A 22,504-nucleotide genomic window follows, 5' to 3' on the forward strand; every position below is an offset into this window, starting at 1 on the left:
CAGAAATGCTGAGCAAATTAACAGGCAGAAAATGTAGCAATCGTGAAACCCAAAGGCTAGAAGTCCAGTACCGAAAAAAAAAAGCCTGCTCATGTTACCGTCCTGTGCACCAAGAATACTGGCATTGCTAATTCGCTTGTGTGCATTGGTGGTCCAGTGGTAGGATTCTCGCCTGCCACGCGGGAGGCCCGGGTTCGATTCCCGGCCAATGCAACCTCTGTTGGATAGGATTTCAAAGCCTGTCCAATGCATCCATCAAAGTTAGTAGTCATCTATAATCCATGTCTCTCATGTGATAGGCAGTGATGCGCTCACCAATACGAACAATGACCTCTTACTCTTCATGTGCCTATTCTTCAATGGGCCTTTTGAAACATCTATGCCAACAGATGGCATTGTATGATGTGCAACAATTGTCGTCAGACAGCATTTATTGGTTACCCTTGGAGCTGTGGCAATGAGTAAAGATGGTTTGAACATCCTAAAGGTTTCCACCACAGAAATGCTGAGAAAAACGACACATTAGGAAGAAACCCTGTGTTCCAATGGCTGTCCTAAATGACAGCTAAAAACATATCAAATGATCAATCACTGCAGTTCAACGAATAAGTGTAAATGAAGACACGGTGGTGCAGTTGATGTGGAAAGCAAGCTAAAAAATGTTGATTTATGCATTCAGGTTCAACTTACAAAACGACTTACAGTTAAATTGAGTTCCAACAAGATGCCGTATAAAATCCAAAAAGCTTCCATTACATACATGTAGAGACCTCAGTGACAATGAGAAAAACAAGTAGAAGTAACTATTCTGAAAAGAAAATGAAGGCTGCACATTTTACTGTGCCATGCATGATACGTGCAGGCCATAAAGGTTAGCGTGTCCTGGTTGGTAGGCCAGTGGTAGCATTCAACAGCTGCCACGCAAAAGACCTGGGGTTAAATAGCAGCAGTTGAAGTGATGGTCAAGTGCAAAATTGGCCATTTTGTTCAATGCATGAAGCTAAAGTTAACTGCGGTCTCCCCGTCGGGGAATTGAACCCCGGTCTCCCGCGTGACAGGCGGGGATACTGTCCACTATACTAACGAGGAACTCACATTATGTATCAGCCAACCACTGACCCGCTATATAAAAGTCATTGGTTGGCTTTGAATGATTGGCAACATGCATGGTCCAAAAAGTGTTATTTGTACAACTTGTGACTTTTACTGATAGGTAAATCTGATTGTCAAACAGAATTACCTCACCCTAAATGTTTGCAGGAATTCCTTTCTGCCTGAGGGCTTCCTTTCTGCTTGAGGTACTTATTTACATTTAAATGTTTGCAGCAACTTCTTTATGCTTTAGGCACTTTTGTTCTATTATATGGAGGCCAAACCGGCCAGACCGGGAGTCTCTTATGCAGGAACACCGTCTTGCCCTGGCCAAGAGACTCGTTGATCTATTATCTGAAGAATCCCTTTTGTCTTCTGTGGACTCCTGAGGCCAAGGGGGTTTTTGAGGAATTTATGGGTGTGTGTGTTCTTGCAAATAAATTCACTCCAGAGTTTCGAGTCGGGGTGAGAGGAAACTGGTTTTCGACTGGTGTGGATTGATTCTTCTCACCCTTTGCAAAGTATCTCACACTTTGCAAAGTATGTGTTCCTTGTCTGTTTAAGGTTGTTTACAATGTACCAAATTATCAATCTAATCCCTCTGCGTGTGCTCTGAGTTTTCTTTGAGGTAATACAGGACAAATAAAAATTACCCAACGTTTTTGGTGCTGAAACCCGGGAGAGCAGATCCCTTCAGTGGGAGTTCGCCTTCGGAGAGCCGCGTGGCGCCACTTCCTCATCAAAGTCCGGGGGGCTGAGAATTGCCCCATCGGCCGGCTGTTTATCTCCGCAGACGAACTTCCATTAACAGGCTCTCGCGCACGGACTCAGGGCGAGTCTGCCACTCAGGGAGAGAGTGAGTACCTAAATTAAATTGCACCCTTTAATTTTTTAATAACCAGTTGACAGTGTGGTTTTACGCTGGTGGTGATTTTTTCCATCCACGCACGAAAGACGTTTCCGGCCCCGGTTAAGGGCTGGACTGATAGCCGCCGGACCTTGTCCTGGACTCCCATGCATGGTCCAAAAAGTGTTATTTGTACAACTTGTGACGTTTACAATGGGTAAACCTTCTTTGAAGGTCCTCATGGTTGTCACCACAGAAATGCTGAGCAAATTAATAGGCAGAAAATGTAGCAATCGTGAAACCCAAAGGCTAGAAGTCCAGTACCGAAAAAAAAAAGCCTGCTCATGTTACCGTCCTGTGCACCAAGAGTACTGGCGTTGCTAATGCGCTTGTGTGCATTGGTGGTCCAGTGGTAGGATTCTCGCCTGCCACGCGGGAGGCCCGGGTTTGATTCCCGGCCAATGCAACCTCTGTTGGATAGGATTTCAAAGCCTGTCCAATGCATCCATCAAAGTTAGTAGTCATCTATAATCCAAGTCTCTCATGTGATAGGCAGTGATGCGCTCACCAATACGAACAATGTTCTCTTACTCTTCATGTGCCTATTCTTCAATGGGCCTTTTGAAACATCTATGCCAACAGATGGCATTGCATGATGTGCAACAATTGTCGTCAGACAGCATTTATTGGTTACCCTTGGAGCTGTGGCAATGAGTAAAGATGGTTTGAACATCCTAAAGGTTTCCACCACAGAAATGCTGAGAAAAACGACACATTAGGAAGAAACCCTGTGTTCCAATGGCTGTCCTAAATGACAGCTAAAAACATATCAAATGATCAATCACTGCAGTTCAACGAATAAGTGTAAATGAAGACACGGTGGTGCAGTTGATGTGGAAAGCAAGCTAAAAAATGTTGATTTATGCATTCAGGTTCAACTTACAAAACGACTTACAGTTAAATTGAGTTCCAACAAGATGCCGTATCAAAATCCAAAAAGCTTCCATTACAAACATGTAGAGACCTCAGTGACAATGAGAAAAACAAGTAGAAGTAACTATTCTGAAAAGAAAATGAAGGCTGCACATTTTACTGTGCCATGCATGATACGTGCAGGCCATAAAGGTTAGCGTGTCCTGGTTGGTAGGCCAGTGGTAGCATTCAACAGCTGCCACGCAAGAGACCTGGGGTTAAATAGCAGCAGTTGAAGTGATGGTCAAGTGCAAAATTGGCCATTTTGTTCAATGCATGAAGCTAAAGTTAACTGCGGTCTCCCCGTCGGGGAATCGAACCCCGGTCTCCCGCGTGACAGGCGGGGATACTGTCCACTATACTAACGAGGAACTCACATTATGTATCAGCCAACCACTGACCCGCTATATAAAAGTCATTGGTTGGCTTTGAATGATTGGCAACATGCATGGTCCAAAAAGTGTTATTTGTACAACTTGTGACTTTTACTGATAGGTAAATCTGATTGTAAAACAGAATTACCTCACCCTAAATGTTTGCAGGAATTCCTTTCTGCCTGAGGGCTTCCTTTCTGCTTGAGGTACTTATTTACATTTAAATGTTTGCAGCAACTTCTTTATGCTTTAGGCACTTTTGTTCTATTATATGGAGGCCAAACCGGCCAGACCGGGAGTCTCTTATGCAGGAACACCGTCTTGCCCTGGCCAAGAGACTCGGTGATCTATTATCTGAAGAATCCCTTTTGTCTTCTGTGGACTCCTGAGGCCAAGGGGGTTTTTGAGGAATTTATGGGTGTGTGTGTTCTTGCAAATAAATTCACTCCAGAGTTTCGACTCGGGGTGAGAGGAAACTGGTTTTCGACTGGTGTGGATTGATTCTTCTCACCCTTTGCAAAGTATCTCACACTTTGCAAAGTATGTGTTCCTTGTCTGTTTAAGGTTGTTTACAATGTACCAAATTATCAATCTAATCCCTCTGCGTGTGCTCTGAGTTTTCTTTGAGGTAATACAGGACAAATAAAAATTACCCAACGTTTTTGGTGCTGAAACCCGGGAGAGCAGATCCCTTCAGTGGGAGTTCGCCTTCGGAGAGCCGCGTGGCGCCACTTCCTCATCAAAGTCCGGGGGGCTGAGAATTGCCCCATCGGCCGGCTGTTTATCTCCGCAGACGAACTTCCATTAACAGGCTCTCGTGCACGGACTCAGGGCGAGTCTGCCACTCAGGGAGAGAGTGAGTACCTAAATTAAATTGCACCCTTTAATTTTTTAATAACCAGTTGACAGTGTGGTTTTACGCTGGTGGTGATTTTTTCCATCCACGCACGAAAGACGTTTCCGGCCCCGGTTAAGGGCTGGACTGATAGCCGCCGGACCTTGTCCTGGACTCCCATGCATGGTCCAAAAAGTGTTATTTGTACAACTTGTGACGTTTACAATGGGTAAACCTTCTTTGAAGGTCCTCATGGTTGTCACCACAGAAATGCTGAGCAAATTAACAGGCAGAAAATGTAGCAATCGTGAAACCCAAAGGCTAGAAGTCCAGTACCGAAAAAAAAAGCCTGCTCATGTTACCGTCCTGTGCACCAAGAGTACTGGCGTTGCTAATGCGCTTGTGTGCATTGGTGGTCCAGTGGCAGGATTCTCGCCTGCCACGCGGGAGGCCCGGGTTCGATTCCCGGCCAATGCAACCTCTGTTGGATAGGATTTCAAAGCCTGTCCAATGCATCCATCAAAGTTAGTAGTCATCTATAATCCAAGTCTCTCATGTGATAGGCAGTGATGCGCTCACCAATACGAACAATGTTCTCTTACTCTTCATGTGCCTATTCTTCAATGGGCCTTTTGAAACATCTATGCCAACAGATGGCATTGCATGATGTGCAACAATTGTCGTCAGACAGTATTTATTGGTTACCCTTGGAGCTGTGGCAATGAGTAAAGATGGTTTGAACATCCTAAAGGTTTCCACCACAGAAATGCTGAGAAAAACGACACATTAGGAAGAAACCCTGTGTTCCAATGGCTGTCCTAAATGACAGCTAAAAACATATCAAATGATCAATCACTGCAGTTCAACGAATAAGTGTAAATGAAGACACGGTGGTGCAGTTGATGTGGAAAGCAAGCTAAAAAATGTTGATTTATGCATTCAGGTTCAACTTACAAAACGACTTACAGTTAAATTGAGTTCCAACAAGATGCCGTATCAAAATCCAAAAAGCTTCCATTACAAACATGTAGAGACCTCAGTGACAATGAGAAAAACAAGTAGAAGTAACTATTCTGAAAAGAAAATGAAGGCTGCACATTTTACTGTGCCATGCATGATACGTGCAGGCCATAAAGGTTAGCGTGTCCTGGTTGGTAGGCCAGTGGTAGCATTCAACAGCTGCCACGCAAGAGACCTGGGGTTAAATAGCAGCAGTTGAAGTGATGGTCAAGTGCAAAATTGGCCATTTTGTTCAATGCATGAAGCTAAAGTTAACTGCGGTCTCCCCGTCGGGGAATCGAACCCCGGTCTCCCGCGTGACAGGCGGGGATACTGTCCACTATACTAACGAGGAACTCACATTATGTATCAGCCAACCACTGACCCGCTATATAAAAGTCATTGGTTGGCTTTGAATGATTGGCAACATGCATGGTCCAAAAAGTGTTATTTGTACAACTTGTGACTTTTACTGATAGGTAAATCTGATTGTAAAACAGAATTACCTCACCCTAAATGTTTGCAGGAATTCCTTTCTGCCTGAGGGCTTCCTTTCTGCTTGAGGTACTTATTTACATTTAAATGTTTGCAGCAACTTCTTTATGCTTTAGGCACTTTTGTTCTATTATATGGAGGCCAAACCGGCCAGACCGGGAGTCTCTTATGCAGGAACACCGTCTTGCCCTGGCCAAGAGACTCGTTGATCTATTATCTGAAGAATCCCTTTTGTCTTCTGTGGACTCCTGAGGCCAAGGGGGTTTTTGAGGAATTTATGGGTGTGTGTGTTCTTGCAAATAAATTCACTCCAGAGTTTCGACTCGGGGTGAGAGGAAACTGGTTTTCGACTGGTGTGGATTGATTCTTCTCACCCTTTGCAAAGTATCTCACACTTTGCAAAGTATGTGTTCCTTGTCTGTTTAAGGTTGTTTACAATGTACCAAATTATCAATCTAATCCCTCTGCGTGTGCTCTGAGTTTTCTTTGAGGTAATACAGGACAAATAAAAATTACCCAACGTTTTTGGTGCTGAAACCCGGGAGAGCAGATCCCTTCAGTGGGAGTTCGCCTTCGGAGAGCCGCGTGGCGCCACTTCCTCATCAAAGTCCGGGGGGCTGAGAATTGCCCCATCGGCCGGCTGTTTATCTCCGCAGACGAACTTCCATTAACAGGCTCTCGTGCACGGACTCAGGGCGAGTCTGCCACTCAGGGAGAGAGTGAGTACCTAAATTAAATTGCACCCTTTAATTTTTTAATAACCAGTTGACAGTGTGGTTTTACGCTGGTGGTGATTTTTTCCATCCACGCACGAAAGACGTTTCCGGCCCCGGTTAAGGGCTGGACTGATAGCCGCCGGACCTTGTCCTGGACTCCCATGCATGGTCCAAAAAGTGTTATTTGTACAACTTGTGACGTTTACAATGGGTAAACCTTCTTTGAAGGTCCTCATGGTTGTCACCACAGAAATGCTGAGCAAATTAACAGGCAGAAAATGTAGCAATCGTGAAACCCAAAGGCTAGAAGTCCAGTACCGAAAAAAAAAAGCCTGCTCATGTTACCGTCCTGTGCACCAAGAGTACTGGCGTTGCTAATGCGCTTGTGTGCATTGGTGGTCCAATGGTAGGATTCTCGCCTGCCACGCGGGAGGCCCGGGTTCGATTCCCGGCCAATGCAACCTCTGTTGGATAGGATTTCAAAGCCTGTCCAATGCATCCATCAAAGTTAGTAGTCATCTATAATCCAAGTCTCTCATGTGATAGGCAGTGATGCGCTCACCAATACGAACAATGTTCTCTTACTCTTCATGTGCCTATTCTTCAATGGGCCTTTTGAAACATCTATGCCAACAGATGGCATTGCATGATGTGCAACAATTGTCGTCAGACAGCATTTATTGGTTACCCTTGGAGCTGTGGCAATGAGTAAAGATGGTTTATCCTAAAGGTTTCCACCACAGAAATGCTGAGAAAAACGACACATTAGGAAGAAACCCTGTGTTCCAATGGCTGTCCTAAATGACAGCTAAAAACATATCAAATGATCAATCACTGCAGTTCAACGAATAAGTGTAAATGAAGACACGGTGGTGCAGTTGATGTGGAAAGCAAGCTAAAAAATGTTGATTTATGCATTCAGGTTCAACTTACAAAACGACTTACAGTTAAATTGAGTTCCAACAAGATGCCGTATAAAATCCAAAAAGCTTCCATTACAAACATGTAGAGACCTCAGTGACAATGAGAAAAACAAGTAGAAGTAACTATTCTGAAAAGAAAATGAAGGCTGCACATTTTACTGTGCCATGCATGATACGTGCAGGCCATAAAGGTTAGCGTGTCCTGGTTGGTAGGCCAGTGGTAGCATTCAACAGCTGCCACGCAAGAGACCTGGGGTTAAATAGCAGCAGTTGAAGTGATGGTCAAGTGCAAAATTGGCCATTTTGTTCAATGCATGAAGCTAAAGTTAACTGCGGTCTCCCCGTCGGGGAACCGAACACCGGTCTCCCGCGTGACAGGCGGGGATACTGTCCACTATACTAACGAGGAACTCACATCATGTATCAGCCAACCACTGACCCGCTATATAAAAGTCATTGGTTGGCTTTGAATGATTGGCAACATGCATGGTCCAAAAAGTGTTATTTGTACAACTTGTGACTTTTACTGATAGGTAAATCTGATTGTCAAACAGAGTTACCTCACCCTAAATGTTTGCAGGAATTCCTTTCTGCCTGAGGGCTTCCTTTCTGCTTGAGGTACTTATTTTCATTTAAATGTTTGCAGCAACTTCTTTATGCTTTAGGCACTTTTGTTCTATTATATGGAGGCCAAACCGGCCAGACCGGGAGTCTCTTATGCAGGAACACCGTCTTGCCCTGGCCAAGAGACTCGTTGATCTATTATCTGAAGAATCCCTTTTGTCTTCTGTGGACTCCTGAGGCCAAGGGGGTTTTTGAGGAATTTATGGGTGTGTGTGTTCTTGCAAATAAATTCACTCCAGAGTTTCGACTCGGGGTGAGAGGAAACTGGTTTTCGACTGGTGTGGATTGATTCTTCTCACCCTTTGCAAAGTATCTCACACTTTGCAAAGTATGTGTTCCTTGTCTGTTTAAGGTTGTTTACAATGTACCAAATTATCAATCTAATCCCTCTGCGTGTGCTCTGAGTTTTCTTTGAGGTAATACAGGACAAATAAAAATTACCCAACGTTTTTGGTGCTGAAACCCGGGAGAGCAGATCCCTTCAGTGGGAGTTCGCCTTCGGAGAGCCGCGTGGCGCCACTTCCTCATCAAAGTCCGGGGGGCTGAGAATTGCCCCATCGGCCGGCTGTTTATCTCCGCAGACAAACTTCCATTAACAGGCTCTCGCACACGGACTCAGGGCGAGTCTGCCACTCAGGGAGAGAGTGAGTACCTAAATTAAATTGCACCCTTTAATTTTTTAATAACCAGTTGACAGTGTGGTTTTACGCTGGTGGTGATTTTTTCCATCCACGCACGAAAGACGTTTCCGGCCCCGGTTAAGGGCTGGACTGATAGCCGCCGGACCTTGTCCTGGACTCCCATGCATGGTCCAAAAAGTGTTATTTGTACAACTTGTGACGTTTACAATGGGTAAACCTTCTTTGAAGGTCCTCATGGTTGTCACCACAGAAATGCTGAGCAAATTAACAGGCAGAAAATGTAGCAATCGTGAAACCCAAAGGCTAGAAGTCCAGTACCGAAAAAAAAAAGCCTGCTCATGTTACCGTCCTGTGCACCAAGAGTACTGGCGTTGCTAATGCGCTTGTGTGCATTGGTGGTCCAGTGGTAGGATTCTCGCCTGCCACGCGGGAGGCCCCGGTTTGATTCCCGGCCAATGCAACCTCTGTTGGATAGGATTTCAAAGCCTGTCCAATGCATCCATCAAAGTTAGTAGTCATCTATAATCCAAGTCTCTCATGTGATAGGCAGTGATGCGCTCACCAATACGAACAATGTTCTCTTACTCTTCATGTGCCTATTCTTCAATGGGCCTTTTGAAACATCTATGCCAACAGATGGCATTGCATGATGTGCAACAATTGTCGTCAGACAGCATTTATTGGTTACCCTTGGAGCTGAGGCAATGAGTAAAGATAGTTTGAACATCCTAAAGGTTTCCACCACAGAAATGCTGAGAAAAACGACACATTAGGAAGAAACCCTGTGTTCCAATGGCTGTCCTAAATGACAGCTAAAAACATATCAAATGATCAATCACTGCAGTTCAACGAATAAGTGTAAATGAAGACACGGTGGTGCAGTTGATGTGGAAAGCAAGCTAAAAATGTTGATTTATGCATTCAGGTTCAACTTACAAAACGACTTACAGTTAAATTGAGTTCCAACAAGATGCCGTATAAAATCCAAAAAGCTTCCATTACAAACATGTAGAGACCTCAGTGACAATGAGAAAAACAAGTAGAAGTAACTATTCTGAAAAGAAAATGAAGGCTGCACATTTTACTGTGCCATGCATGATACGTGCAGGCCATAAAGGTTAGCGTGTCCTGGTTGGTAGGCCAGTGGTAGCATTCAACAGCTGCCACGCAAGAGACCTGGGGTTAAATAGCAGCAGTTGAAGTGATGGTCAAGTGCAAAATTGGCCATTTTGTTCAATGCATCAAGCTAAAGTTAACTGCGGTCTCCCCGTCGGGGAATCGAACCCCAGTCTCCCGCGTGACAGGCGGGGATACTGTCCACTATACTAACGAGGAACTCACATCATGTATCAGCCAACCACTGACCCGCTATATAGAAGTCATTGGTTGGCTTTGAATGATTGGCAACATGCATGGTCCAAAAAGTGTTATTTGTACAACTTGTGACTTTTACTGATAGGTAAATCTGATTGTCAAACAGAGTTACCTCACCCTAAATGTTTGCAGGAATTCCTTTCTGCCTGAGGGCTTCCTTTCTGCTTGAGGTACTTATTTTCATTTAAATGTTTGCAGCAACTTCTTTATGCTTTAGGCACTTTTGTTCTATTATATGGAGGCCAAACCGGCCAGACCGGGAGTCTCTTATGCAGGAACACCGTCTTGCCCTGGCCAAGAGACTCGTTGATCTATTATCTGAAGAATCCCTTTTGTCTTCTGTGGACTCCTGAGGCCAAGGGGGTTTTTGAGGAATTTATGGGTGTGTGTGTTCTTGCAAATAAATTCACTCCAGAGTTTCGACTCGGGGTGAGAGGAAACTGGTTTTCGACTGGTGTGGATTGATTCTTCTCACCCTTTGCAAAGTATCTCACACTTTGCAAAGTATGTGTTCCTTGTCTGTTTAAGGTTGTTTACAATGTACCAAATTATCAATCTAATCCCTCTGCGTGTGCTCTGAGTTTTCTTTGAGGTAATACAGGACAAATAAAAATTACCCAACGTTTTTGGTGCTGAAACCCGGGAGAGCAGATCCCTTCAGTGGGAGTTCGCCTTCGGAGAGCCGCGTGGCGCCACTTCCTCATCAAAGTCCGGGGGGCTGAGAATTGCCCCATCGGCCGGCTGTTTATCTCCGCAGACGAACTTCCATTAACAGGCTCTCGCACACGGACTCAGGGCGAGTCTGCCACTCAGGGAGAGAGTGAGTACCTAAATTAAATTGCACCCTTTAATTTTTTAATAACCAGTTGACAGTGTGGTTTTACGCTGGTGGTGATTTTTTCCATCCACGCACGAAAGACGTTTCCGGCCCCGGTTAAGGGCTGGACTGATAGCCGCCGGACCTTGTCCTGGACTCCCATGCATGGTCCAAAAAGTGTTATTTGTACAACTTGTGACGTTTACAATGGGTAAACCTTCTTTGAAGGTCCTCATGGTTGTCACCACAGAAATGCTGAGCAAATTAACAGGCAGAAAATGTAGCAATCGTGAAACCCAAAGGCTAGAAGTCCAGTACCGAAAAAAAAAAGCCTGCTCATGTTACCGTCCTGTGCACCAAGAGTACTGGCGTTGCTAATGCGCTTGTGTGCATTGGTGGTCCAGTGGTAGGATTCTCGCCTGCCACGCGGGAGGCCCCGGTTTGATTCCCGGCCAATGCAACCTCTGTTGGATAGGATTTCAAAGCCTGTCCAATGCATCCATCAAAGTTAGTAGTCATCTATAATCCAAGTCTCTCATGTGATAGGCAGTGATGCGCTCACCAATACGAACAATGTTCTCTTACTCTTCATGTGCCTATTCTTCAATGGGCCTTTTGAAACATCTATGCCAACAGATGGCATTGCATGATGTGCAACAATTGTCGTCAGACAGCATTTATTGGTTACCCTTGGAGCTGTGGCAATGAGTAAAGATGGTTTGAACATCCTAAAGGTTTCCACCACAGAAATGCTGAGAAAAACGACACATTAGGAAGAAACCCTGTGTTCCAATGGCTGTCCTAAATGACAGCTAAAAACATATCAAATGATCAATCACTGCAGTTCAACGAATAAGTGTAAATGAAGACACGGTGGTGCAGTTGATGTGGAAAGCAAGCTAAAAATGTTGATTTATGCATTCAGGTTCAACTTACAAAACGACTTACAGTTAAATTGAGTTCCAACAAGATGCCGTATAAAATCCAAAAAGCTTCCATTACAAACATGTAGAGACCTCAGTGACAATGAGAAAAACAAGTAGAAGTAACTATTCTGAAAAGAAAATGAAGGCTGCACATTTTACTGTGCCATGCATGATACGTGCAGGCCATAAAGGTTAGCGTGTCCTGGTTGGTAGGCCAGTGGTAGCATTCAACAGCTGCCACGCAAGAGACCTGGGGTTAAATAGCAGCAGTTGAAGTGATGGTCAAGTGCAAAATTGGCCATTTTGTTCAATGCATCAAGCTAAAGTTAACTGCGGTCTCCCCGTCGGGGAATCGAACCCCGGTCTCCCGCGTGACAGGCGGGGATACTGTCCACTATACTAACGAGGAACTCACATCATGTATCAGCCAACCACTGACCCGCTATATAAAAGTCATTGGTTGGCTTTGAATGATTGGCAACATGCATGGTCCAAAAAGTGTTATTTGTACAACTTGTGACTTTTACTGATAGGTAAATCTGATTGTCAAACAGAGTTACCTCACCCTAAATGTTTGCAGGAATTCCTTTCTGCCTGAGGGCTTCCTTTCTGCTTGAGGTACTTATTTTCATTTAAATGTTTGCAGCAACTTCTTTATGCTTTAGGCACTTTTGTTCTATTATATGGAGGCCAAACCGGCCAGACCGGGAGTCTCTTATGCAGGAACACCGTCTTGCCCTGGCCAAGAGACTCGTTGATCTATTATCTGAAGAATCCCTTTTGTCTTCTGTGGACTCCTGAGGCCAAGGGGGTTTTTGAGGAATTTATGGATGTGTGTGTGTGTGTTCTTGCAAATAAATTCACTCCAGAGTTTCGAGTCGGGGTGAGAGGAAACTGATTTTCGACTGGTGTGGATTGATTCTTCTCACCCTTTGCAAAGTATCTCACACTTTGCAAAGTATGTGTTCCTTGTCTGTTTAAGGTTGTTTACAATGTACCAAATTATCAATCTAATCCCTCTGTGTGTGCTCTGAGTTTTCTTTGAGGTAATACAGGACAAATAAAAATTACCCAACGTTTTTGGTGCTGAAACCCGGGAGAGCAGATACCTTCAGTGGGAGTTCGCCTTCAGAGAGTTGCGTGGCGCCACTTCCTCATCAAAGTCCGGGGGGCTGAGAATTGCCCCATCGGCCGGCTGTTTATCTCCGCAGACGAACTTCGATTAACAGGCTCTCGCGCACGGACTCAGGGCGAGTCTGCCACTCAGGGAGAGAGTGAGTACCTAAATTAAATTGCACCCTTTAATTTTTTAATAACCAGTTGACAGTGTGGTTTTACGCTGGTGGTGATTTTGCCATCCACGCACGAAAGACGTTTCGGGCCCCGGTTAAGGGCTGGACTGATAGCCGCCGGACCTTGTCCTGGACTCCCATGCATGGTCCAAAAAGTGTTATTTGTACAACTTGTGACGTTTACAATGGGTAAACCTTCTTTGAAGGTCCTCATGGTTGTCACCACAGAAATGCTGAGCAAATTAACAGGCAGAAAATGTAGCAATCGTGAAACCCAAAGGCTAGAAGTCCAGTACCGAAAAGAAAAAAAAAAAAGCCTGCTCATGTTACCGTCCTGTGCACCAAGAATACTGGCGTTGCTAATGCGCTTGTGTGCATTGGTGGTCCAGTGGTAGGATTCTCGCCTACCACGCGGGAGGCCCGGGTTCGATTCCCGGCCAATGCAACCTCTGTTGGATAGGATTCCAAGGCCTGTCCAATGCATCCATCAAAAGTAGTAGTAATCTATAATCAAAGTCTCTCATGTGACAGGCTGTGATGCGCTCACCAATACGAACAATGACCTCTTACTCTTCATGTGCCTATTCTTCAATGGGCCTTTTGAAACATCTATGCCAACAGATGGCATTGCATGATGTGCAACAATTGTCGTCAGACAGCATTTATTGGTTACGCTTGGAGCTGTGGCAATGAGTAAAGATGGTTTGAACATCCTAAAGGTTTCCACCACAGAAATGCTGAGAAAAACGACACATTAGGAAGAAACCCTGTGTTCCAATGGCTGTCCTAAATGACAGCTAAAAACATATCAAATGATCAATCACTGCAGTTCAACGAATAAGTGTAAATGAAGACACGGTGGTGCAGTTGATGTGGAAAGCAAGCTAAAAAATGTTGATTTATGCATTCAGGTTCAACTTACAAAACGACTTACAGTTGAATTGAGTTCCAACAAGATGCCGTATCAAAATCCAAAAAGCTTCCATTACAAACATGTAGAGACCTCAGTGACAATGAGAAAAACAAGTAGAAGTAACTATTCTGAAAAGAAAATGAAGGCTGCACATTTTACTGTGCCATGCATGATACGTGCAGGCCATAAAGGTTAGCGTGTCCTGGTTGGTAAGCCAGTGGTAGCATTCAACAGCTGCCACGCAAGAGACCTGGGGTTAAATAGCAGCAGTTGAAGTGATGGTCAAGTGCAAAATTGGCCATTTTGTTCAATGCATCAAGCTAAAGTAAACTGCTGTCTCCCCGTCGGGGAATCGAACCCCGGTCTCCCGCGTGACAGGCGGGGATACTGTCCACTATACTAACGAGGAACTCACATTCTGTTTCAGCCAACCACTGACCCGCTATATAAAAGTCATTGGTTGGCTTTGAATGATTGGCAACATGCATGGTCCAAAAAGTGTTATTTGTACAACTTGTGACTTTTACTGATAGGTACATCTGATTGTCAAACAGAGTTACCTCACCCTAAATGTTTGCAGGAATTCCTTTCTGCCTGAGGGCTTCCTTTCTGCTTGAGGTACTTATTTACATTTAAATGTTTGCAGCAACTTCTTTATGCTTTAGGCACTTTTGTTCTATTATATGGAGGCCAAACCGGCCAGACCGGGAGTCTCTTATGCAGGAACACCGTCTTGCCCTGGCCAAGAGACTCGTTGATCTATTATCTGAAGAATCCCTTTTGTCTTCTGTGGACTCCTGAGGCCAAGGGGGTTTTTGAGGAATTTATGGGTGTGTGTGTTCTTGCAAATAAATTCACTCCAGAGTTTCGACTCGGGGTGAGAGGAAACTGGTTTTCGACTGGTGTGGATTGATTCTTCTCACCCTTTGCAAAGTATCTCACACTTTGCAAAGTATGTGTTCCTTGTCTGTTTAAGGTTGTTTACAATGTACCAAATTATCAATCTAATCCCTCTGCGTGTGCTCTGAGTTTTCTTTGAGGTAATACAGGACAAATAAAAATTACCCAACGTTTTTGGTGCTGAAACCCGGGAGAGCAGATCCCTTCAGTGTGAGTTCGCCTTCGGAGAGCCGCGTGGCGCCACTTCCTCATCAAAGTCCGGGGGGCTGAGAATTGCCCCATCGGCCGGCTGTTTATCTCCGCAGACGAACTTACATTAACAGGCTCTCGCGCACGGACTCAGGGCGAGTCTGCCACTCAGGGAGAGAGTGAGTACCTAAATTAAATTGCACCCTTTAATTTTTTAATAACCAGTTGACAGTGTGGTTTTACGCTGGTGGTGATTTTTTCCATCCACGCACGAAAGACGTTTCGGGCCCCGGTTAAGGGCTGGACTGATAGCCGCCGGACCTTGTCCTGGACTCCCATGCATGGTCCAAAAAGTGTTATTTGTACAACTTGTGACGTTTACAATGGGTAAACCTTCTTTGAAGGTCCTCATGGTTGTCACCACAGAAATGCTGAGCAAATTAACAGGCAGAAAATGTAGCAATCGTGAAACCCAAAGGCTAGAAGTCCAGTACTGAAAAGAAAAAAAAAAGCCTGCTCATGTTACCGTCCTGTGCACCAAGAATACTGGCGTTGCTAATGCGCTTGTGTGCATTGGTGGTCCAGTGGTAGGATTCTCGCCTGCCACGCGGGAGGCCCGGGTTCGATTCCCGGCCAATGCAACCTCTGTTGGATAGGATTCCAAGGCCTGTCCAATGCATCCATCAAAAGTAGTAGTAATCTATAATCAAAGTCTCTCATGTGACAGGCAGTGATGCGCTCACCAATACGAACAGTGACCTCTTACTCTTCATGTGCCTATCTTCAATGGGCCTTTTGAAACATCTATGCCAACAGATGGCATTGCATGATGTACAACAATTGTCGTCAGACAGCATTTATTGGTTACCCTTGGAGCTGTGGCAATGAGTAAAGATGGTTTGAACATCCTAAAGGTTTCCACCACAGAAATGCTGAGCAAATTAACAGGCAGAAAATTTAGCAATCGTGAAACCCAAAGGCTAGAAGTCCAGTACCGAAAAGAAAAAAAAAAAGCCTGCCCATGTTACCGTCCTGTGCACCAAGAATACTGGCATTGCTAATGCGCTTGTGTGCATTGGTGGTCCAGTGGTAGGATTCTCGCCTGCCACGCGGGAGGCCCGGGTTCGATTCCCGGCCAATGCAACCTCTGTTGGATAGGATTCCAAAGCCTGTCCAATGCATCCATCAAAGTTAGTAGTAATCTATAATCCAATTTTCTCATGTGATAGGCAGTGATGCGCTCACCAATACGAACAATGACCTCTTACTCTTCATGTGCCTATTCTTCAATGGGCCTTTTGAAACATCTATGCCAACAGATGGCATTGCATGATGTGCAACAATTGTCGTCAGACAGCATTTATTGGTTACGCTTGGAGCTGTGGCAATGAGTAAAGATGGTTTGAACATCCTAAAGGTTTCCACCACAGAAATGCTGAGAAAAACGACACATTAGGAAGAAACCCTGTGTTCCAATGGCTGTCCTAAATGACAGCTAAAAACATATCAAATGATCAATCACTGCAGTTCAACGAATAAGTGTAAATGAAGACACGGTGGTGCAGTTGATGTGGAAAGCAAGCTAAAAAATGTTGATTTATGCATTCAGGTTCAACTTACAAAACGACTTACAGTTGAATTGAGTTCCAACAAGATGCCGTATCAAAATCCAAAAAGCTTCCATTACAAACATGTAGAGACCTCAGTGACAATGAGAAAAACAAGTAGAAGTAACTATTCTGAAAAGAAAATGAAGGCTGCACATTTTACTGTGCCATGCATGATACGTGCAGGCCATAAAGGTTAGCGTGTCCTGGTTGGTAAGCCAGTGGTAGCATTCAACAGCTGCCACGCAAGAGACCTGGGGTTAAATAGCAGCAGTTGAAGTGATGGTCAAGTGCAAAATTGGCCATTTTGTTCAATGCATCAAGCTAAAGTAAACTGCTGTCTCCCCGTCGGGGAATCGAACCCCGGTCTCCCGCGTGACAGGCGGGGATACTGTCCACTATACTAACGAGGAACTCACATTCTGTTTCAGCCAACCACTGACCCGCTATATAAAAGTCATTGGTTGGCTTTGAATGATTGGCAACATGCATGGTCCAAAAAGTGTTATTTGTACAACTTGTGACTTTTACTGATAGGTACATCTGATTGTCAAACAGAGTTACCTCACCCTAAATGTTTGCAGGAATTCCTTTCTGCCTGAGGGCTTCCTTTCTGCTTGAGGTACTTATTTACATTTAAATGTTTGCAGCAACTTCTTTATGCTTTAGGCACTTTTGTTCTATTATATGGAGGCCAAACCGGCCAGACCGGGAGTCTCTTATGCAGGAACACCGTCTTGCCCTGGCCAAGAGACTCGTTGATCTATTATCTGAAGAATCCCTTTTGTCTTCTGTGGACTCCTGAGGCCAAGGGGGTTTTTGAGGAATTTATGGGTGTGTGTGTTCTTGCAAATAAATTCACTCCAGAGTTTCGACTCGGGGTGAGAGGAAACTGGTTTTCGACTGGTGTGGATTGATTCTTCTCACCCTTTGCAAAGTATCTCACACTTTGCAAAGTATGTGTTCCTTGTCTGTTTAAGGTTGTTTACAATGTACCAAATTATCAATCTAATCCCTCTGCGTGTGCTCTGAGTTTTCTTTGAGGTAATACAGGACAAATAAAAATTACCCAACGTTTTTGGTGCTGAAACCCGGGAGAGCAGATCCCTTCAGTGTGAGTTCGCCTTCGGAGAGCCGCGTGGCGCCACTTCCTCATCAAAGTCCGGGGGGCTGAGAATTGCCCCATCGGCCGGCTGTTTATCTCCGCAGACGAACTTACATTAACAGGCTCTCGCGCACGGACTCAGGGCGAGTCTGCCACTCAGGGAGAGAGTGAGTACCTAAATTAAATTGCACCCTTTAATTTTTTAATAACCAGTTGACAGTGTGGTTTTACGCTGGTGGTGATTTTTTCCATCCACGCACGAAAGACGTTTCGGGCCCCGGTTAAGGGCTGGACTGATAGCCGCCGGACCTTGTCCTGGACTCCCATGCATGGTCCAAAAAGTGTTATTTGTACAACTTGTGACGTTTACAATGGGTAAACCTTCTTTGAAGGTCCTCATGGTTGTCACCACAGAAATGCTGAGCAAATTAACAGGCAGAAAATGTAGCAATCGTGAAACCCAAAGGCTAGAAGTCCAGTACTGAAAAGAAAAAAAAAAGCCTGCTCATGTTACCGTCCTGTGCACCAAGAATACTGGCGTTGCTAATGCGCTTGTGTGCATTGGTGGTCCAGTGGTAGGATTCTCGCCTGCCACGCGGGAGGCCCGGGTTCGATTCCCGGCCAATGCAACCTCTGTTGGATAGGATTCCAAGGCCTGTCCAATGCATCCATCAAAAGTAGTAGTAATCTATAATCAAAGTCTCTCATGTGACAGGCAGTGATGCGCTCACCAATACGAACAGTGACCTCTTACTCTTCATGTGCCTATCATCAATGGGCCTTTTGAAACATCTATGCCAACAGATGGCATTGCATGATGTACAACAATTGTCGTCAGACAGCATTTATTGGTTACCCTTGGAGCTGTGGCAATGAGTAAAGATGGTTTGAACATCCTAAAGGTTTCCACCACAGAAATGCTGAGAAAAACGACACATTAGGAAGAAACCCTGTGTTCCAATGGCTGTCCTAAATGACAGCTAAAAACATATCAAATGATCAATCACTGCAGTTCAACGAATAAGTGTAAATGAAGACACGGTGGTGCAGTTGATGTGGAAAGCAAGCTAAAAAATGTTGATTTATGCATTCAGGTTCGACTTACAAAACGACTTACAGTTAAATTGAGTTCCAACAAGATGCCGTATCAAAATCCAAAAAGCTTCCATTACAAACATGTAGAGACCTCAGTGACAATGAGAAAAACAAGTAGAAGTAACTATTCTGAAAAGAAAATGAAGGCTGCACATTTTACTGTGCCATGCATGATACGTGCAGGCCATAAAGGTTAGCGTGTCCTGGTTGGTAGGCCAGTGGTAGCATTAAACAGCTGCCACGCAAGAGACCTGGGGTTAAATAGCAGCAGTTGAAGTGATGGTCAAGTGCAAAATTGGCCATTTTGTTCAATGCATGAAGCTAAAGTTAACTGCGGTCTCCCCGTCGGGGAATCGAACCCCGGTCTCCCGCGTGACAGGCGGGGATACTGTCCACTATACTAACGAGGAACTCACATTCTGTATCAGCCAACCACTGACCCGCTATATAAAAGTAATTGGTTGGCTTTGAATGATTGGCAACATGCATGGTCCAACAAGTGTTATTTGTACAACTTGTGACTTTTACTGATAGGTAAATCTGATTGTCAAACAGAATTACCTCACCCTAAATGTTTGCAGGAATTCCTTTCTGCCTCGCGGGAGGCCCGGGTTCGATTCCCGGCCAATGCAACCTCTGTTGGATAGGATTCCAAGGCCTGTCCAATGCATCCATCAAAGTTAGTAGTCATCTATAATCCAAGTCTCTCATGTGACAGGCAGTGATGCGCTCACCAATACGAACAATGACCTCTTACTCTTCATGTGCCTATTCTTCAATGGGCCTTTTGAAACATCTATGCCAACAGATGGCATTGCATGATGTGCAACAATTGTCGTCAGACAGCATTTATTGGTTACCCTTGGAGCTGTGGCAATGAGTAAAGATGGTTTGAACATCCTAAAGGTTTCCACCACAGAAATGCTGAGAAAAACGACACATTAGGAAGAAACCCTGTGTTCCAATGGCTGTCCTAAATGACAGCTAAAAACATATCAAATGATCAATCACTGCAGTTCAACGAATAAGTGTAAATGAAGACACGGTGGTGCAGTTGATGTGGAAAGCAAGCAAAAAAATGTTGATTTATGCATTCAGGTTCAACTTACAAAACGACTTACAGTTAAATTGAGTTCCAACAAGATGCCGTATCAAAATCCAAAAAGCTTCCATTACAAACATGTAGAGACCTCAGTGACAATGAGAAAAACAAGTAGAAGTAACTATTCTGAAAAGAAAATGAAGGCTGCACATTTTACTGTGCCATGCATGATACGTGCAGGCCATAAAGGTTAGCGTGTCCTGGTTGGTAGGCCAGTGGTAGCATTCAACAGCTGCCACGCAAGAGACCTGGGGTTAAATAGCAGCAGTTGAAGTGATGGTCAAGTGCAAAATTGGCCATTTTGTTCAATGCATCAAGCTAAAGTTAACAGCAGTCTCCCCGTCGTGGAATCGAACCCCGGTCTCCCGCGTGACAGGCGGGGATACTGTCCACTATACTAATGAGGAACTCACATTCTGTTTCAGCCAACCACTGACCCGCTGTATAAAAGTCATTGGCTGGCTTTGCATGATTGGCAACATGCATGGTCCAAAAAGTGTTATTTGTACAACTTGTGACTTTTACTGATAGGTAAATCTGATTGTCAAACAGAGTTACCTCACCCTAAATGTTTGCAGGAATTCCTTTCTGCCTGAGGGCTTCCTTTCTGCTTGAGGTACTTATTTACATTTAAATGTTTGCAGCAACTTCTTTATGCTTTAGGCACTTTTGTTCTATTATATGGAGGCCAAACCGGCCAGACCGGGAGTCTCTTATGCAGGAACACCGTCTTGCCCTGGCCAAGAGACTCGTTGATCTATTATCTGAAGAATCCCTTTTGTCTTCTGTGGACTCCTGAGGCCAAGGGGGTTTTTGAGGAATTTATGGGTGTGTGTGTTCTTGCAAATAAATTCACTCCAGAGTTTCGACTCGGGGTGAGAGGAAACTGGTTTTCGACTGGTGTGGATTGATTCTTCTCACCCTTTGCAAAGTATCTCACACTTTGCAAAGTATGTGTTCCTTGTCTGTTTAAGGTTGTTTACAATGTACCAAATTATCAATCTAATCCCTTTGCGTGTGCTCTGAGTTTTCTTTGAGGTAATACAGGACAAATAAAAATTACCCAACGTTTTTGGTGCTGAAACCCGGGAGAGCAGATCCCTTCAGTGGGAGTTCGCCTTCGGAGAGCCGCGTGGCGCCACTTCCTCATCAAAGTCCGGGGGGCTGAGAATTGCCCCATCGGCCGGCTGTTTATCTCCGCAGACGAACTTCCATTAACAGGCTCTCGCGCACGGACTCAGGGCGAGTCTGCCACTCAGGGAGAGAGTGAGTACCTAAATTAAATTGCACCCTTTAATTTTTTAATAACCAGTTGACAGTGTGGTTTTACGCTGGTGGTGATTTTTTCCATCCACGCACGAAAGACGTTTCGGGCCCCGGTTAAGGGCTGGACTGATAGCCGCCGGACCTTGTCCTGGACTCCCATGCATGGTCCAAAAAGTGTTATTTGTACAACTTGTGACGTTTACAATGGGTAAACCTTCTTTGAAGGTCCTCATGGTTGTCACCACAGAAATGCTGAGCAAATTAACAGGCAGAAAATGTAGCAATCGTGAAACCCAAAGGCTAGAAGTCCAGTACCGAAAAGAAAAAAAAAAGCCTGCTCATGTTACCGTCCTGTGCACCAAGAATACTGGCGTTGCTAATGCGCTTGTGTGCATTGGTGGTCCAGTGGTAGGATTCTAGCCTGCCACGCGGGAGGCCGGGGTTGATTCCCGGCCAATGCAACCTCTGTTGGATAGGATTCCAAAGCCTGTCCAATGCATCCATCAAAGTTAGTAGTAATCTATAATCCAAGTCTCTCATGTGATAGGCAGTGATGCGCTCACCAATACGAACAATGACCTCTTACTCTTCATGTGCCTATTCTTCAATGGGCCTTTTGAAACATCTATGCCAACAGATGGCATTGCATGATGTGCAACAATTGTCGTCAGACAGCATTTATTGGTTACGCTTGGAGCTGTGGCAATGAGTAAAGATGGTTTGAACATCCTAAAGGTTTCCACCACAGAAATGCTGAGAAAAACGACACATTAGGAAGAAACCCTGTGTTCCAATGGCTGTCCTAAATGACAGCTAAAAACATATCAAATGATCAATCACTGCAGTTCAACGAATAAGTGTAAATGAAGACACGGTGGTGCAGTTGATGTGGAATGCAAGCTAAAACATGTTGATTTATGCATTCAGGTTCAACTTACAAAACGACTTACAGTTGAATTGAGTTCCAACAAGATGCCGTATCAAAATCCAAAAAGCTTCCATTACAAACATGTAGAGACCTCAGTGACAATGAGAAAAACAAGTAGAAGTAACTATTCTGAAAAGAAAATGAAGGCTGCACATTTTACTGTGCCATGCATGATACGTGCAGGCCATAAAGGTTAGCGTGTCCTGGTTGGTAGGCCAGTGGTAGCATTCAACAGCTGCCACGCAAGAGACCTGGGGTTAAATAGCAGCAGTTGAAGTGATGGTCAAGTGCAAAATTGGCCATTTTGTTCAATGCATCAAGCTAAAGTTAACAGCAGTCTCCCCGTCGTGGAATCGAACCCCGGTCTCCCGCGTGACAGGCGGGGATACTGTCCACTATACTAATGAGGAACTCACATTCTGTTTCAGCCAACCACTGACCCGCTGTATAAAAGTCATTGGCTGGCTTTGCA

The 22,504-nt window shown here is 44.6% G+C and overlaps 18 non-coding genes across 18 annotated transcripts; 10 read left to right on the top strand and 8 right to left on the bottom strand.

Moving 5' to 3' along the window:
• The first annotated feature begins 142 nt into the window (after window positions 1-142).
• On the top strand, window positions 143-213 carry trnag-gcc (transfer RNA glycine (anticodon GCC)). Its single transcript has one exon. It is a non-coding gene; the product is annotated as a tRNA-Gly (tRNA).
• An 804-nt stretch (window positions 214-1,017) lies between these two features.
• Window positions 1,018-1,089, bottom strand: trnad-guc (transfer RNA aspartic acid (anticodon GUC)). The gene has a single exon. It is a non-coding gene; the product is annotated as a tRNA-Asp (tRNA).
• Window positions 1,090-2,334: 1,245 nt separating this feature from the next.
• Window positions 2,335-2,405, top strand: trnag-gcc (transfer RNA glycine (anticodon GCC)). Its single transcript has one exon. It is a non-coding gene; the product is annotated as a tRNA-Gly (tRNA).
• An 805-nt stretch (window positions 2,406-3,210) lies between these two features.
• Window positions 3,211-3,282, bottom strand: trnad-guc (transfer RNA aspartic acid (anticodon GUC)). The gene has a single exon. It is a non-coding gene; the product is annotated as a tRNA-Asp (tRNA).
• Window positions 3,283-4,526: 1,244 nt separating this feature from the next.
• Window positions 4,527-4,597, top strand: trnag-gcc (transfer RNA glycine (anticodon GCC)). Its single transcript has one exon. It is a non-coding gene; the product is annotated as a tRNA-Gly (tRNA).
• Window positions 4,598-5,402: 805 nt separating this feature from the next.
• trnad-guc (transfer RNA aspartic acid (anticodon GUC)) lies at window positions 5,403-5,474 on the bottom strand. Its single transcript has one exon. It is a non-coding gene; the product is annotated as a tRNA-Asp (tRNA).
• A 1,245-nt stretch (window positions 5,475-6,719) lies between these two features.
• Window positions 6,720-6,790, top strand: trnag-gcc (transfer RNA glycine (anticodon GCC)). Its single transcript has one exon. It is a non-coding gene; the product is annotated as a tRNA-Gly (tRNA).
• Window positions 6,791-8,907: 2,117 nt separating this feature from the next.
• trnag-gcc (transfer RNA glycine (anticodon GCC)) lies at window positions 8,908-8,978 on the top strand. Its single transcript has one exon. It is a non-coding gene; the product is annotated as a tRNA-Gly (tRNA).
• Window positions 8,979-9,781: 803 nt separating this feature from the next.
• Window positions 9,782-9,853, bottom strand: trnad-guc (transfer RNA aspartic acid (anticodon GUC)). The gene has a single exon. It is a non-coding gene; the product is annotated as a tRNA-Asp (tRNA).
• A 1,245-nt stretch (window positions 9,854-11,098) lies between these two features.
• Window positions 11,099-11,169, top strand: trnag-gcc (transfer RNA glycine (anticodon GCC)). Its single transcript has one exon. It is a non-coding gene; the product is annotated as a tRNA-Gly (tRNA).
• An 803-nt stretch (window positions 11,170-11,972) lies between these two features.
• trnad-guc (transfer RNA aspartic acid (anticodon GUC)) lies at window positions 11,973-12,044 on the bottom strand. Its single transcript has one exon. It is a non-coding gene; the product is annotated as a tRNA-Asp (tRNA).
• A 1,257-nt stretch (window positions 12,045-13,301) lies between these two features.
• On the top strand, window positions 13,302-13,372 carry trnag-acc (transfer RNA glycine (anticodon ACC)). Its single transcript has one exon. It is a non-coding gene; the product is annotated as a tRNA-Gly (tRNA).
• An 805-nt stretch (window positions 13,373-14,177) lies between these two features.
• Window positions 14,178-14,249, bottom strand: trnad-guc (transfer RNA aspartic acid (anticodon GUC)). Its single transcript has one exon. It is a non-coding gene; the product is annotated as a tRNA-Asp (tRNA).
• Window positions 14,250-15,499: 1,250 nt separating this feature from the next.
• Window positions 15,500-15,570, top strand: trnag-gcc (transfer RNA glycine (anticodon GCC)). Its single transcript has one exon. It is a non-coding gene; the product is annotated as a tRNA-Gly (tRNA).
• Window positions 15,571-16,001: 431 nt separating this feature from the next.
• Window positions 16,002-16,072, top strand: trnag-gcc (transfer RNA glycine (anticodon GCC)). Its single transcript has one exon. It is a non-coding gene; the product is annotated as a tRNA-Gly (tRNA).
• An 805-nt stretch (window positions 16,073-16,877) lies between these two features.
• On the bottom strand, window positions 16,878-16,949 carry trnad-guc (transfer RNA aspartic acid (anticodon GUC)). Its single transcript has one exon. It is a non-coding gene; the product is annotated as a tRNA-Asp (tRNA).
• A 1,250-nt stretch (window positions 16,950-18,199) lies between these two features.
• Window positions 18,200-18,270, top strand: trnag-gcc (transfer RNA glycine (anticodon GCC)). The gene has a single exon. It is a non-coding gene; the product is annotated as a tRNA-Gly (tRNA).
• An 804-nt stretch (window positions 18,271-19,074) lies between these two features.
• trnad-guc (transfer RNA aspartic acid (anticodon GUC)) lies at window positions 19,075-19,146 on the bottom strand. The gene has a single exon. It is a non-coding gene; the product is annotated as a tRNA-Asp (tRNA).
• Between the last annotated feature and the right edge of the window lie 3,358 nt (window positions 19,147-22,504).

This window comes from Nothobranchius furzeri, chromosome 14 (assembly GCF_043380555.1).
Source record: "Nothobranchius furzeri strain GRZ-AD chromosome 14, NfurGRZ-RIMD1, whole genome shotgun sequence".
Classification (NCBI taxonomy): Eukaryota; Metazoa; Chordata; class Actinopteri; order Cyprinodontiformes; family Nothobranchiidae; genus Nothobranchius; species Nothobranchius furzeri.